General features: G+C 39.6%; 1 protein-coding gene across 3 annotated transcripts in view; it reads left to right on the top strand.

Moving 5' to 3' along the window:
- UBAP1 (ubiquitin associated protein 1) overlaps window positions 1-13,875 on the top strand; it is a 34,173-nt gene that overhangs the window by 643 nt on the left and 19,655 nt on the right. The window lies entirely within an intron of this gene.

The raw sequence follows: 13,875 nt of genomic DNA, 5'->3' as shown, positions 1-13,875 counted from the left end.
TGTGACTTCAGAGTTCTGCTAAATCATGTAGCATTCACTCTTTCGCAGCATCTCCTTGTAGGCTAAAGATCTTTATTTCGTGGGTTGTAGCCCTACACTTCTCTTTTTATGCTGATCACCAATTTCTGGATCTTTTCCAGTTAGCTATTCTGCTTTTGGCTGCATCTTTCTCAGAGTATGAGATGCAAACATCCCAGGGATGTATACTTAGTTTATGCTTTGTTTCAACTTCCCCATTATGCTTTGTTTCAACTTCCCGATTATGCTTTGTGATCCCTTTAGTTTGTTGCTTACTAAAGTAAGAGATTCAGTGCATTTATTTACGTATTTATATTTTGTATAATTCAAGGGCTCTCTTTCTGTGTTTTGATAGCTCAAAATTTATCCTACTAATGGGATATATTTGTTCTGGTTTTCTGGGTTTTTTTTGTTTTTTTTTTTTTTTTTTATTAGTAGAAGAAATCACAATAGGTGGAAATTAATAGCTGCCTTATTAACTGTTTTTATTCCCCACATCATTAAAAAATCCAAAGAAATGAAAAAAACCCTTGTCATATAGAAATGTTACGACACTGATGTTGTCTCATTAGAGTGGAGATAAGCAGATGGACTCTGGCACTTGGCTGTGGAACTCTTATAGCTGCCATCCCAGACCCAGTAAAATGAATTTGTGTTGGATTTAAGCACTTTGAGGTCGATATTCCTACGTGACTCGCTTTGGCAAGTGAGTGTTGCCAAACTCGGGGGCAGCTGGGTTGTGCTGGATGGTGTAACTTCAGTGGCTGTGCTGCTGATGGAAGGCTTGCTGCGTCCCACAGCCTGTTAAGGGACCAAGAGGTTTTTGTGGGAGCTTGGTGAGAGGGAACTTATTCCTGCTCCAGCTGGGATCCAGGGTGTTGAGGGAAAAGAGGAAGTGCTGCAGTTAGCCATATCTCTTCATCGCCTTCTCTTATCAGCCTTGGAGCGTGGGACCCTCTGCCTCTGTACAGGCACTCCTGGTTTCCTGGCATTTTTCAGGCAAGAGTGGGGAACACCTGTTTTGGCCTCCTTCCCTTTTCTCCCCAGGACGATCTGTGTGACTGTGCAGCAGGCATGGGCAGTAGGGTGGGCTGAGGTGTACGAGGAGCATTTTGGGGCGTGTGCGGGCGGTGTTGGGTTACAGCACCACGCAGAACTGCTGCTCAATGACTTCAGTTTCCTGTGCGCGCAGAGCTGCAATTCAGAAGCGCCAGTGGTTCTTAAGGTTACTGTTTCCACTGCGTGGCTTAAACCTTTTAGGGAAAAACCTTAATTCTAAGGGCAGAGAAACAAAAAACTGTGTAATTTTTAAACAGCTTTTGCAAGTTTGTGGGTTTAGTCTCAGAAAAAAACCTGAAAGTGATGGTCCTTTCCTTGCCTCACCATCTGTACTTGGCCTGATATCTCCTTTTGTTTTTTGGATTTTTTTTTTCCTGTCCATGCCCAATGGCACAAAGGAGTCAGGGAAGAAGTTGCTGCTACTAAAGTGCTATTCAAGTGTGATCTGAAAGAAACAGACATGAAACTTTAAAGGGAAAACCAAAAAACTCTCATATTTAACATATGTGAATCAATAGGTGTTAGTTTCTCTTTAATGAAGAGAACTTAAATTTTCAGAATATTGGAAAAATTAGTATACTGGCCAGCCGGGAGATTTACTGTATAGTTTATGTTGATGAATAGAAAAATCATAAGGGTGAAAAATCATCAAAAACTCGTGGAAGAGCTCCATCTCCATTATTCCGTTATGATGTTTTGTTATCCTGGAGACAAAAACCTGTAACTGACAGAATGGAGTCAGGTTTCTGGACCAATCCAGCCTCATCTGTCACGCTGTGACAGCTGGAGCTGTTTTGGCTGCTGCTGGGGGCAGAAGTGCTGTAATGGCACAGAAGGTGTCACCTCACTCATCCTCCTTTTTAATTTGTGTAAGCTCATGGTTTCTTGTTGCTTTCACAAACTCAGAAACAACAATAATTTCAGAAATTATTCTTGAAATTATTTCAAGAATAATTTCGTTGTCCAATTTAGTTAACTGATAATTGTTGTCCATATCCAGTCTCTGCATCATGAGTTTTTAACAGTGGCCCATTCCTGCACTTTACAGTTGATGCTGGGTTGAATATTGTGATAAAATGATCTGTGAAAAATTTAGTTTTCCTTATTACATAGAACTTCTTTCCAACCTTCTCTGGTATTTTGTCTAGCATAATCACTCCCAGTCTCTTCAATCATGAATTCCAGAGTTTCAGCTGTCATTTTACAGGGATCTCTACCTAAAGGCATGATTCTCTATTTAAAATTGATCAGTGCAATTCAGATCAATGTCAGTGTAAGGAAGATCTAGTGGAGCCATAATTGGAAAGCTCTGAAGCTGTTTGTGAAAACAGTTCTTTGAAGGAAAGGCAAAGAAGGGTTGTTTACAATTTATAAATAGTTTTCTTGTTTGAAAAGTAGGTCTTCTAGGATGCATCAAAGGTTGGTTTCTCATCCCTGCATTGTGTGTGCTTACGCTGCTAAGTGGGAAGGCAAGGCTATTGATCTTGCAGCACACACCACTCTGCGGTTGACCCTTGGGATTAGTGCAGCTGATCGATACAAGCCTGAGCTCACAGTTGTTGTGTGTTAACTACTTAGGTAGGTAATCCTCTCTGGTATGCAAGTGCGTTGCTTAATGCTGTGACCCTCTGACTTGGTTTGAATAAGCTCGTGTTCTGTGTCCCTAATGACCTTTTGCAGTCAATGTAGCCTTGTGCTGAGGTCTCCATCAGAACCTGGGCACTGGGGGCTTTCCCTCTCTCAAGTCTTATATTTATTCAAAATCCTTTCGTGCAAAGGCTTTTTTTCTTAAATGTTAAGAAATGCTGTCTTTCCTGTGGATGGGAAACTTTTAAAGGACTGATTGTATGCCCAGACTCAGTTTGTATTGGTTTGTATTTTTTTTCATTTTTGAAAGTTACAAGATCTTTCCAGAATCTGTTGAGCTTGTTATGTACTTGAAACAGAATATACAGAATTACAGCAGAAGGGGAACACAGTATCATTGCTCTAATTTAGACTTAAATCTTCCCTTCTAGAAGGAAAGCAGATTGGTTCAAAATGCCATGCTGCATTAGTAGTATTACAGCTTGTAACTGATGAGCTTGTATATTCTCAGCTGCATTTTGTGTCAGAAACTCTTACACAAGAGTAACATTTTAAATCAGAAGAAGGCGAGTCTTCTCCAAGAAGTAGTCAGCTCTTCATCTGGAGGACTATCTGCATATGAGTACAATTAATGGATTTAGCTGTTGCTGGTTGGTGTAGGGGAAAGTAGTAGTAAAGAGTTGTGAGCTCTTGTCTGGTCGCTGTTACTGGAGCTCAGCATTTTTGGTAGCTATCTACTAGGTTATGTGACAGATTTTATTTTTCAGCCCTTTTCTTATGCATACGTTTGTGCTTGCACCATTTGTCATCTCTAGGCTAGCAGCAGAGGAAGCTATGACTGAAATGACTGATGAGATTTACTCCCTGATTTCAGGAAGGCGTGTTTCAAAAGTGTGCTTGTTACCAGTTGTGCTGTGTCACGTTTTAGTCCTGTGCCTAATTCAGACACAGGGAAGTGCTTTTGTGTTCAGTTTGGTACACTTCATCAATTGTGAGCCCTAAAATAAAACTAGATTCCTAGTTTATTAACACTCTCCAAAGTACCTGCTAAAACTTTAAGTGTTTCCTTCTGTGATACAGCAAAGCCACTCTGGGTTCCACCCTAATGACTAATACCCTCATGTGGTGTCTTTGCATAGGACTGTGTCATAATTTGACGTAGAAATATACGAGGCACATGTAGCAGGGAAGGGACTCTTGAATAAAGTCACTATTAATCATCTGGAATAAAACTGTGTTTGATGAAAAGGGCCGGAAAAGCTTTATGCTGCATAGCCTCCGAGAAAAGAATGTGTTTTTAATCTTTTAATTAAGTATTATGTCACCACAAGCAGTTTGTTGACAGTCTGTTTGACTTCTTGGTAGAAAACAGGTGAAGGATTATTGAGTTTCATTTCGCTTGCTGTGTTTGTAACAATATACAAAAGAACTGTTTCCAGCAAGTACCTTTATATTCCTTACTAAGAAGGGGGGGTGGGGGGAAGTACCTGTAGTCAGAGGCTTTATTCTTGCTTGTGGGAGGGAGCCTAATACATGTTTTCTGTTTACTTACCTGAAAGTGAGTGATTAGTAATTTACTGTCTCTTTTGCAAAGAAAACCCAAGAAAAGACAGTAAGATGGCTTGTTGCTTTTAACTAACACTGTTGAATGTTTCTGAATTTGTATGCAAAGGGAGAGCTATCAGATTCAAGTGTGAATTTAAAAGTAATGCTGTTATGGTCTGTAATCTCATCTATATGAAGGTCTTCAACTGAAAAGCCTTAATAAATATACCTTAAAGAATCCCCAGTTGTATTATAAGATGAAAAATAAATGAAGGAAGGCAAAGGTGAAGAAGTTGGTTTTGGCATGAATGGTGAGGTGATCTGAGCTGCTTTTCAAGTTGGAGGTGGACTCTGGGAACTCTGGTGGCAAAATGGCTGTGATGGCTGTTTTTGTGACACAGTAATGTCACCCTGTTCATACTGAGCTCCCATATTGCATACACAGTTATTGTACAGTTCTGAAGGCCTCCCTGTCTCTGGGGATGTTCTGTATGTGTTACGATATTGGAGGAGATGAGCACTTGAAATGTAACCGTGTTTAGTGCAGGGGATCTGGCTGTACTCTGGATAAATCACTTCTGCCAAGTAATGGAAAGGATTTCTCACTTTCCCTTCATGCTGGGAGAGAAGCTGTGTATCCATTTTACGCTGGTCTTCATTCAAAGCAAATTTCTGTAATTTGATGTTCTTACAGGAATCTGAATATGATACTCATGTTCTGTTGTTAGGCAGCACTGGATTAATTTCCTAAAGTAAGCTTGATTGAACCAGACATATGGGTTATGAGAGGAGCAGGCTGGGACTGATTCTCAGGTGACAGTAGAAAATCTGATAGCTCAGAGGAGGAATGGTCAGCCCACAGTATTGCCACTTCTTAAACAAAAAAATGATCTTACTGCTGTGTCATGGTTATTATGGTGGCCCACTGAAAGCGATCTCTGTGCTGTCAGCAGAGAGCTGTTGTTCTTGCCAGCCTGAAATGTTTGGAGAGGAGAATCTGTGGGATGAACTGTGGTCATGGGGCAGCTTCATCCAGCAACCTAGTCTGGTCTAGTTATAAAATAAAGTAAGTCTAGATTGCTGAAACTGAGTCAGATCTGTCAAAATGTCCTGAGAAAATTAAGCTAATGCATCTCTGAAGGTTTCTTTTTGCACATAAAATGAGCCATTTCTATTTAGTTATTCATTGCTTTAAGTGTTCTGGGGCTTGCATTCATTACTGTATCTGCTGAAGAACTTTGTGATGTGCAGGGGAAAATTTTGTACTACCAAGTGAGACAGGCTATATAGTATGTAACAAAATTATGGACTTAAATTAATTGCAAGTGGTAACTTAAAAACAAAGTTTGGACTACACCAAACTTCATATTCAAATCTGAAGTGCATCCTTTGGGCTTTTATAGTGAGATGAAAAAGACTGAATAGGAGTAATTTGGTAGGGAATAGATACTGTTCCAAACGTGAGACTGCAGTGAGATTCCTGGGGTAGCTGTGGGTTTGGGATTTGGGAAACACAGGTTGTGTTCTGACTTTGCTGCTGGCTGAGCTGGATGACTGTGGGCAAATTGCTTCAACTTTGTGCATTATTCCTCAAACCTGCAAAGCAGGGACAGTTTGTCTGCTGGTTAAGTACCTTGACAGGTATTCTGGAGTCTCCTGTAAGAGCCATGTGGTGCAGAGGATACAAGGGAATGTCAGTAAAACTACTTTGCCCTCAGGGGAAAGAAAATGAATGAGAAGTGTGTAATTCCTGGCATTATAAATATCCTGCAGGTATCTAGATTTCATCTCAAAGCAGTGTCTTTCTTTATCTTTGGTTTCTTTTCTATTATCCATTCCACTTGAGCACTGGAAGTTCGGTATCCATTTGCCCTTACTGTTGTGAGGCTTGTAATTGTGTGCATGTACCTGTCTGCGTCTCCTACTACCTTGCACATCTGTGGATTTTGCTCTGTGCATTTGTGATAGACAGTTCATTCTCTAAGTGCAGAATTAGACTACTCCTTAAACTTACCTGGCCAAACATTGGCAGGGTTTGCAAGTAGGGTTGCAGTGCTGGGAGGGCAGACTTACTGTCTCACACAAAGGGAAAGCACACCCCTTCAATTTGTTTTAAGTGAGGAAATTTAAATCTTAAAGCTCACTTTAAGTAGAAACAGTAGGAATTAAGGTAGGTGGGCAAGGAGATTATTCTATGAAGCTTGGGGATCTTCCAAGTACCTTGTGTGAATGTGGCAGGGAGGGAGGAATGAGACCTGTGGTACAGAAAGGCTTTCTGAAGCAGCATGTGAAGGTGAGTGTAACAGCTGGAGCATCTTTGAGAAGTACATCTCAAGGATTGAGTAGTTGCTCTGCTTTCCCTCTTGGAGGATGGGAGTTGTCTGCATGTTTGTGTGTCTTCACTGCTAGTAACCTCAGCTGTAGCAGTTGCACACACAGAGCAAACCATGTTTAACAGATGTGTAGTCTCTTTGGTTTTTCCTTGCTTCTGGCTTCCATTCCTGAATTTTTCAATCTGTAGTTGGATTACAAACTGAACCATATTTCAATTTAAACAGCCCCTAATTGAGGGGCATTTACTATTTGAGAAGTACAAAATGAAGAGATTGCAAGGAAGATGTTTGTGCTCAGGACTGAATATGCTGCTCTCAGGTAGTGTGGGCCCATGAAGTTTTCTGATGTAAAACACAACAAGCAGTTCCTTTACTTATGATGCTCTTGTTTTGTAATAGATCTGCTACAGTTGAGGGCAGTCTCAGTTTCACTTCACTATTCAGAGGCAAATTTTTATTTTTTTACACTAGACAAGCTTGCTCAAGGCAACTTACCTTCCTGTGTTCCAAATTAATTGTTTCAGAAGTATACTCAGTGTGGGTACCGCCAGTTTGCTGAGCTGTTCAAGTGTCTGCTGCTGTTTTCATATACAGAGCATTTATTTTTTTGATAGCTGGTAATGATGCTTCCGTTGCTGTGTGTTTTTAAAGAGCAGAACATCATCTTTATACCAGTGCCAGCCCATCCAAAGTTTACAAGCCATTGCAAGAAATAATGAAGAAATTACTCTTAATTTTAAATCAGTTTCCCGCTCTTAATGCTGTTATGCACCAGTTCCCTGTTAATTAAAACAAGTGAATTTTTTAATTTGAAAACATGGCTTCTGGTAGTGAAATTTAATTTGGTGCTGTCTACTGATAGTATTTCCCATCTAGCTCATCTTTTTAATGCAATCATTCAGTCTTGTTTGGACTGAGTGGGAAGACTTGAAAGCAGGATTGACTGATACTATGCCTGGAGATGAAGCAAGGTTGGTTTTAGGCATTACTGCAATGGGACCATCTTTTCACTTGCTTGATACATTTTTTGAATTTCAGTTTGAATCCTTTGTTTTGTTGAGTTGGTTAGGTAAGGAGTATGTCCCTGAGGCCTCAGCTCAGCTAACACGACAGTAGGTCAAGTGAGTATTCATGAACAGTGATAAGGTGTGTTTTCTTCCTGGTCTTTTAGTTTCATCCTTCAGTGCTGCAAAACCTGGCATGTGATACGTGCTTCTGTCTATGCTTGTTTTCTTGCCTCAGTCTTGATAAAATGGGTTAGATGAAGACAGATGCCTGTTGGCTAAACGGGAGTGACACATGAATTAAGGACAAAATGAGCTGGCATTGAAAGCTAAGACTGTACTAGTGATGATGTGTTGGAGAAATGCATAAACCCCAGAAAATGTCAAATAAGCTTGTGAGGACTGTCACACCTGTGGCACCTAGGATGCAATTCAGGTTTCTCACAACAGCACTGTTAAGGCAAAGGCTAACCAAGTCTCATGAGGCATATTTTGAAAATCAGTGAGATTTAAGATGCTATGAGCTTTTATTGTTACTTCACAAATGAATGTTTTGGAGACCACACTTTTCCAGGTGTCCTATGACCAGCTCTTAGTTGCTTCAGGAATATGAAGTGTTTAGGACTTTTCCTTCCATGTACCTAAAAGTGTGTATTTGGAGAAAGATTAATTTATGGTGAATTGGGATCTTTCCTGGAAAATGGCAACGCTGAGAGATGAAACTAAAAAGAGGGAAGATTGAGATTGAACATAAGGAAGAACTGAAGGTGGTGAGGAACTTAACAGGTTGCCCTGGGAAGCTGTGGATAACTCATCCCTGGAGCTGTTCCAGGACAGGTTGAATGGGGCTTTAAGCAGTCTGATTGAAGAGATACCCTTGCCTGTACAGAGTGTGTGGACTAGATGATCTTTGAACGTCCATTCCAAACTCAAATGTGCCATGATTGAGTCAAGTGAGTTTGCAGGGAGTTTATATTCTTAGAATGTGCCTCTTTTAGTTGAGAGAAATAAGATGTGTCAGTGTGAAACAGGGACATCAGATGGCAGAAATAGTTTAAGAGTTGTAACCACATGATGGGAGAGATCCTTTCAGGAATGGGAAAAGGCTGTTGTTGGCCTGATGTGTGTTGAAACAGCTTGGGCTGAGTGTGCAATCAGGGTCTGAAACAGTGGTTCCCATGCTGAATATCAATGATTCAGCCTGCTTGCTGCAGGACAGGCAGGGTTGTTTGGAGGTGGAATAGTTAATGTTACAGGTTATTTTTTTCCCCTCAGTACCATGCTGAATTTTGCTGGGGAAATGTTAAATGTGTGGTAAGAGTGGGTAGTGCATGTGACCCAAGTATAAAAGGAAAAATTGATGCATCTATAGTATAACACTGTTCTCATTATTCTTGTACAGTACAAGAGGCACATATTTTGGCTGAGATCCAATACATGGAACTGCAAGTGATGTTTGACCTGCTGGCAGATTTTATTTTTCCATTTAAAAACTTTGGCCAACTGCATTTCTTGGTAGATTTTTGTCTGCTTCATTAAATCAATTCCATAAATGTTAATATTTCACCAGATTTATAACCAAAACCATAATTATCAACAAATGTTAAAATTTCTCTTCTGAGCTTTTACAGGGAGAAGATGACAACCTTATGGATTTCTTTGGAATAGACATTTTACATAGCAATTTAATTGTTGTAATGTATTGTTTAAATTAATTAAGTTATGGTTAATAAATAATTGTTGAAAATTAATGAATACGAATTGCCTTATATACCAAAATAGTTTGTGTTTGTGTTGCTATTGGTATTTGACTTTTTTTGTGAGGCCCTGGTCAACAGAGTTGAATTTATTTCTAAGTAATACCAGATCAGCTACCTGTTACTCCCTTGGTTAAAGAGTATAAGAACAAAAAGCTTGAAACTGCAGAGATTGTTATTTTTGAATTAAAAATAGTATATGTTGTGATTAATGGATTAAAAGCTGTTTTACTCTGTTGTGCATTTTGGACTGTCTGTCTAGCTCTCATTCATAAGTGGGACAAGTCTGAAATATTAATAATACTCAAGTACTTCAGAATCAGCTTGTTACATATTGAAGTACCACTGCATCAAATAGAGCAGCATTTTAATTTGTTTATGATATTCTGGGTTGCAGGCATACATTCTAAATGTTCAGGTTATTCCATGCTTCTCCATGCATCGTTACCAAAAGAACAGTAAGTGGGCTGTTTTGTTGTTGAAACTAGCAATCAGCAATTTCCCTCAAGAAGGGTTATATTGAAATATTAGCTTTCTTCTAAAATGCTGTGATTGACGAGGAAAGTTAATGCACATTCCTGGCTCTGGCTAGTGTTAAGATGGCTTAGAAAAAATTGACTCTTTTGTAGTAGTATGAAATCCTATGGTAATTAAACTGAAGTAGCTGCATTTGTTGATAGTTACCAGATGCTTACTGTCTGACAGTTTCAAACTCTCAAAACCGGTAGGTATTTGCTATCCAAACTTTAGCTATAGGAAAATAGCAGTTAAAAACAGTTGCTCTGCTCATCAAATTTGGGGCTTGTTTCATTACTGTGTTGAATTTATTGCAGCCCTCATTGCTGGTTTGTGTCCTGGGTCATCTTTTTCATTTTTTTTCCTAGAATGTAGGAATTGCATAGTACATTTGTATTTATATTTATATTTTTATCTCTTGAACTTCTGGCCTGCTTCTTTTGTGCCTCAAGGAGGGGAAGTTAATCCTCTATTTCTAGTTTACCATTCTTTTTCTCACTGATGTTGTAGTTTGTAGATTAGTGAAGCTGGCCTTGAAGCAAAAAAAAAGAAGACCTATCTTTTCTCCCAGCTGTTTTGTTTATGTGATCTTTAAATAATTTGGGTAAAAATCACTAAACTGCATTCTGAAGTCCACATCTGTTCTTGGATGAACAGAACCTGCACTACTGCCCAATTTTCTGGAGCCTGGAAATCAGTCCAGCCTTAGATGTTTGTTACAGATGGTTTTCTCTTGTGACAGGATTAAGTTTTCTTGAAGGAGTCCTTTTTAAAAAGGTTACCCATTTGCTGCCACAGTTAAAAATGATAGGTGCATTTATAATAGGTGCATTTTCCATGCTGTTGTTTGGCATGTCAGTGTCTGGCTAAAGGAAAAGCTTACTTTGATCTGCTTTGACCTCGAGGCTGCCTGTAATTACTTTTCTGTTTCCTTGTGCTGTTGCCTGTGAAACTTGTATTTCTAGAGGTTTGTGTGGTATATAAACTTCAACTGTGTGGGGAACCTGTATAGCTGATAAGTCACAAAGTGACTAAAAAATTGGTATATTAGTGTGCTTCATTTGCACAGCCGTTGTAGGGTTGTCCCTGGTTTCTGGGTGAAGTGTATGGCAAATTTTACCTTATGTTTTAAACACAGAGTCAGGATCTTACAGGAATGGAGCTGTCTGTTACCAGTTATGAACCTTAAATTCTTAACCAGCCAACCAGTATGTGCTTGTAACAAGTTGAGTGTCTTTAATGAACAAAGTGGGACATGATATGAGGTAACTGGAGCTGCAGGTGTCTGATGTCAGTGCCATGAATCTATATGGAATGACAGAGAGATGCCGTGCCTCTCTGAGAGTGTGTGGGAGCTCCCAGCAGAGAGGTCCTGTAGCAAAAGGCTGATTACCCACTATGTCACGTTAAGCAGTGGCACAGTTTGAAGAATCAATGTCTCCTGATGTTTATCACTGCTAGGAAGATGCAATCGAACATCCCCATGAAAAACTCCATAATGGATGTTGTGGCCATCACTAGTGTTGTCTTGTAATCCAGTACTGTGATCTGCGCAGTCCTGTTTGTCAGGGTCTTTTCTCCCTTTCCTTCCTACTCATGTATTTGAAAAATGCTTTAAAAGTGCCATTTTCTTTGTTCGTGTCCCTCTGCCCCTCAGTCATTGCACTAGTTAATAACAAACTGCATTAGTTTGATGTAGGCTGCTCCTCAGATTTAGGTCTCTCATCACAGCTGCTTGGACTGTTGATCCACGGGATATGTATGCAGCAGGGACACCTCACACTTCTCCCTCAAGCCCCCTTTTGTCTGTGTGAGCCCTGCTCTGAATGGTTAAATGTAGGATGATGGTCTCTTGTATTTGTATCCCATAAGATAAAGATACCATTGGATTTGTTTTCACTGGTGTCCCTTGAAAGTTGGATAGCAACTTTGAGTGTTGTCTTCAAGGAGGGTTTGGGTTTGTTTATGTCCATCTTAAAATTGTCCAAGAAATTTAATTTACTTTATCTCCTGGATTAAGTGCTACCACATCTCCTGTGGTAGCCCTTAAGAGTAATTACTGTAGATCAAGTTAGAAGTTACTTTTCTGTTAAGACTAGTGAAAGAGATGTTTTTTCTTTCTCTTTTTATGGGTTTTTAGTTTGGAGGTCTTGGGGTTTTTTTGGCTTTAGTTTTTGGTTTGTTTTTTTATTGTTGTTTTGCTTTATTTGGGTTATTTTTTTGGTAGGAGAGCTGGGGAGGTGTGTTTTGGGCATGTTGCAGTACATCACATCTAGTTTTACAGCTTTATCCAGAGAGCTGTTACCAGTGGTTTAACATAATTGTCCGTTTTTGCAAAGGAGTACCTCCATGTGCTCTTGTTTGCAGAACTCTTAGAGGTACAAAGCAGAAGCAGTTGCTGCATGTTTTGGGGTGATGCCATCTCTTTGGATATTGCAGTAAAAGCATAAATCTGTTTTGTACTGAAGTGAACTTCTCAGCTTTAGGCTGAGAGAAGTCGTAAGAGATCTGAGCTGTGTAGCAGTGGTTGAACACTTGCATAGACAGGAAGCTTTGATGAGAACTTTTGTTTTGTCTTAGCAACATGCACTGTTTTCTTCTGGTTTTGCTGTTTGACGCTATATATACAGAAGCCTGATGTTGGTTATAGCCCTTCGCTTGTACTGAAACAAGTAGGTGCAGTGAAAACTGAAAACATTGTCTACATTTTGAACACCTATGATCATTAGAAATCAATCTCTTGAAACAAAGTGACTTTTGCTTTTTTTCTTTACTGTAAAATCAGTAGTTCATAAAATAACATAGGCAGGAATTTTTTTTTTTACTTTTTCAGTCTTTTGTGTTTGTAGTTTTCAGGCTAAATGGTGCATCCTTAGTAGTGTATAGACTACCCAATGTGTATTAGCAGGTGAAATGGAAATTGCGAGATCAGGTCTCTTCTCTGAAAATCATAGATGTGCTGATTTGATTGTAGTTGATAACTTGAAGCATTTTCAAGTTCTCTATTACCCATAAGTTATTTATTTTTCATTTATTGAATTTTAGGTGGAAATTACTTCAGAGAATGCACATGGTCTGGAATGTAGACATGTTTGCACCCCCTATACTCAGGAATATAGCAGCAAGAGTCCAGTTCTTATTGCCAAATAGTTAAATTGGTTTAAGTTATCAGGAGTAAAGCAGCTACAGGTATTATTAGTGGTAGGATGCTTCCAACTTGTCTAGTCAGAACTCCTTCAGGAAAAGGAATGAAGAAACATGTAAATAATAGCAAAAAACCACCCCTACTTCCCAGAAGCTCTTCATGAGTTGCGCTTTGTAATAATTTTTTTGTTCTCTTCTGTTGATGAGTCTCTCCCTTTGGCATTGCCTCTTGCAGCAAGTCATATTTTTCCGTGTTCTCCTTGTCTGGCAGCACAACTAAATGCCATTCAAGTTTAAGTGATGACATGCCCAGTGAATTGCCTTGGTCACCTCTGTCTCTTCAGGCCATTCCAGCTCATCACCCCTCTGTGCCAGTTGTCACTGTCATCAGTTTTGCCTTGCCACTTCTGTTTCTGCATCTTTGTGTTGTTGTTTGTTGTTGTGGTTGTTTCCCTGTCCCCCCTCCCCTTCTGTCATGATCACTCTGAGGTCCTCTGCCCTCATCCTCGGCTCTTGCTATGCTATGTTACTCTGACTGGCTGGTTTTGTGAATTCTGACCTGCTGCCTCAGTGTTACTAAGTGAAAAATTATACAGATGGGCAGGAAAGAGTTCACATCAGGTTGCTGGAGTTCCTTGTAACTTTTAGGTTCTTGCAGCCCTGATCCTCTCCATGGTGAGTTGTACAGAACCAAGAATGAGGGAGGTCTATGAGGAAAGTGAAGGGAGATGAGCACATCCTATTGATGATCTTTGTCTCAAATTTATTGATCCAGCTTACATACTTTCATAGTGGTGTTAATTAAGCTCATACATATTGCAAAACCGAGCTCATCATTGGTTACAGATTACATGCCAACCCCTCCTTTGTTTCTAATACCTGTCGTTTTCTTGTTGAGACTAATACTTGTTT

Source organism: Ammospiza nelsoni, chromosome Z (genome assembly GCF_027579445.1).
Source record: "Ammospiza nelsoni isolate bAmmNel1 chromosome Z, bAmmNel1.pri, whole genome shotgun sequence".
NCBI classification, from domain to species: Eukaryota; Metazoa; Chordata; class Aves; order Passeriformes; family Passerellidae; genus Ammospiza; species Ammospiza nelsoni.
This window is presented reverse-complemented; position numbering and strand designations above follow the sequence as displayed.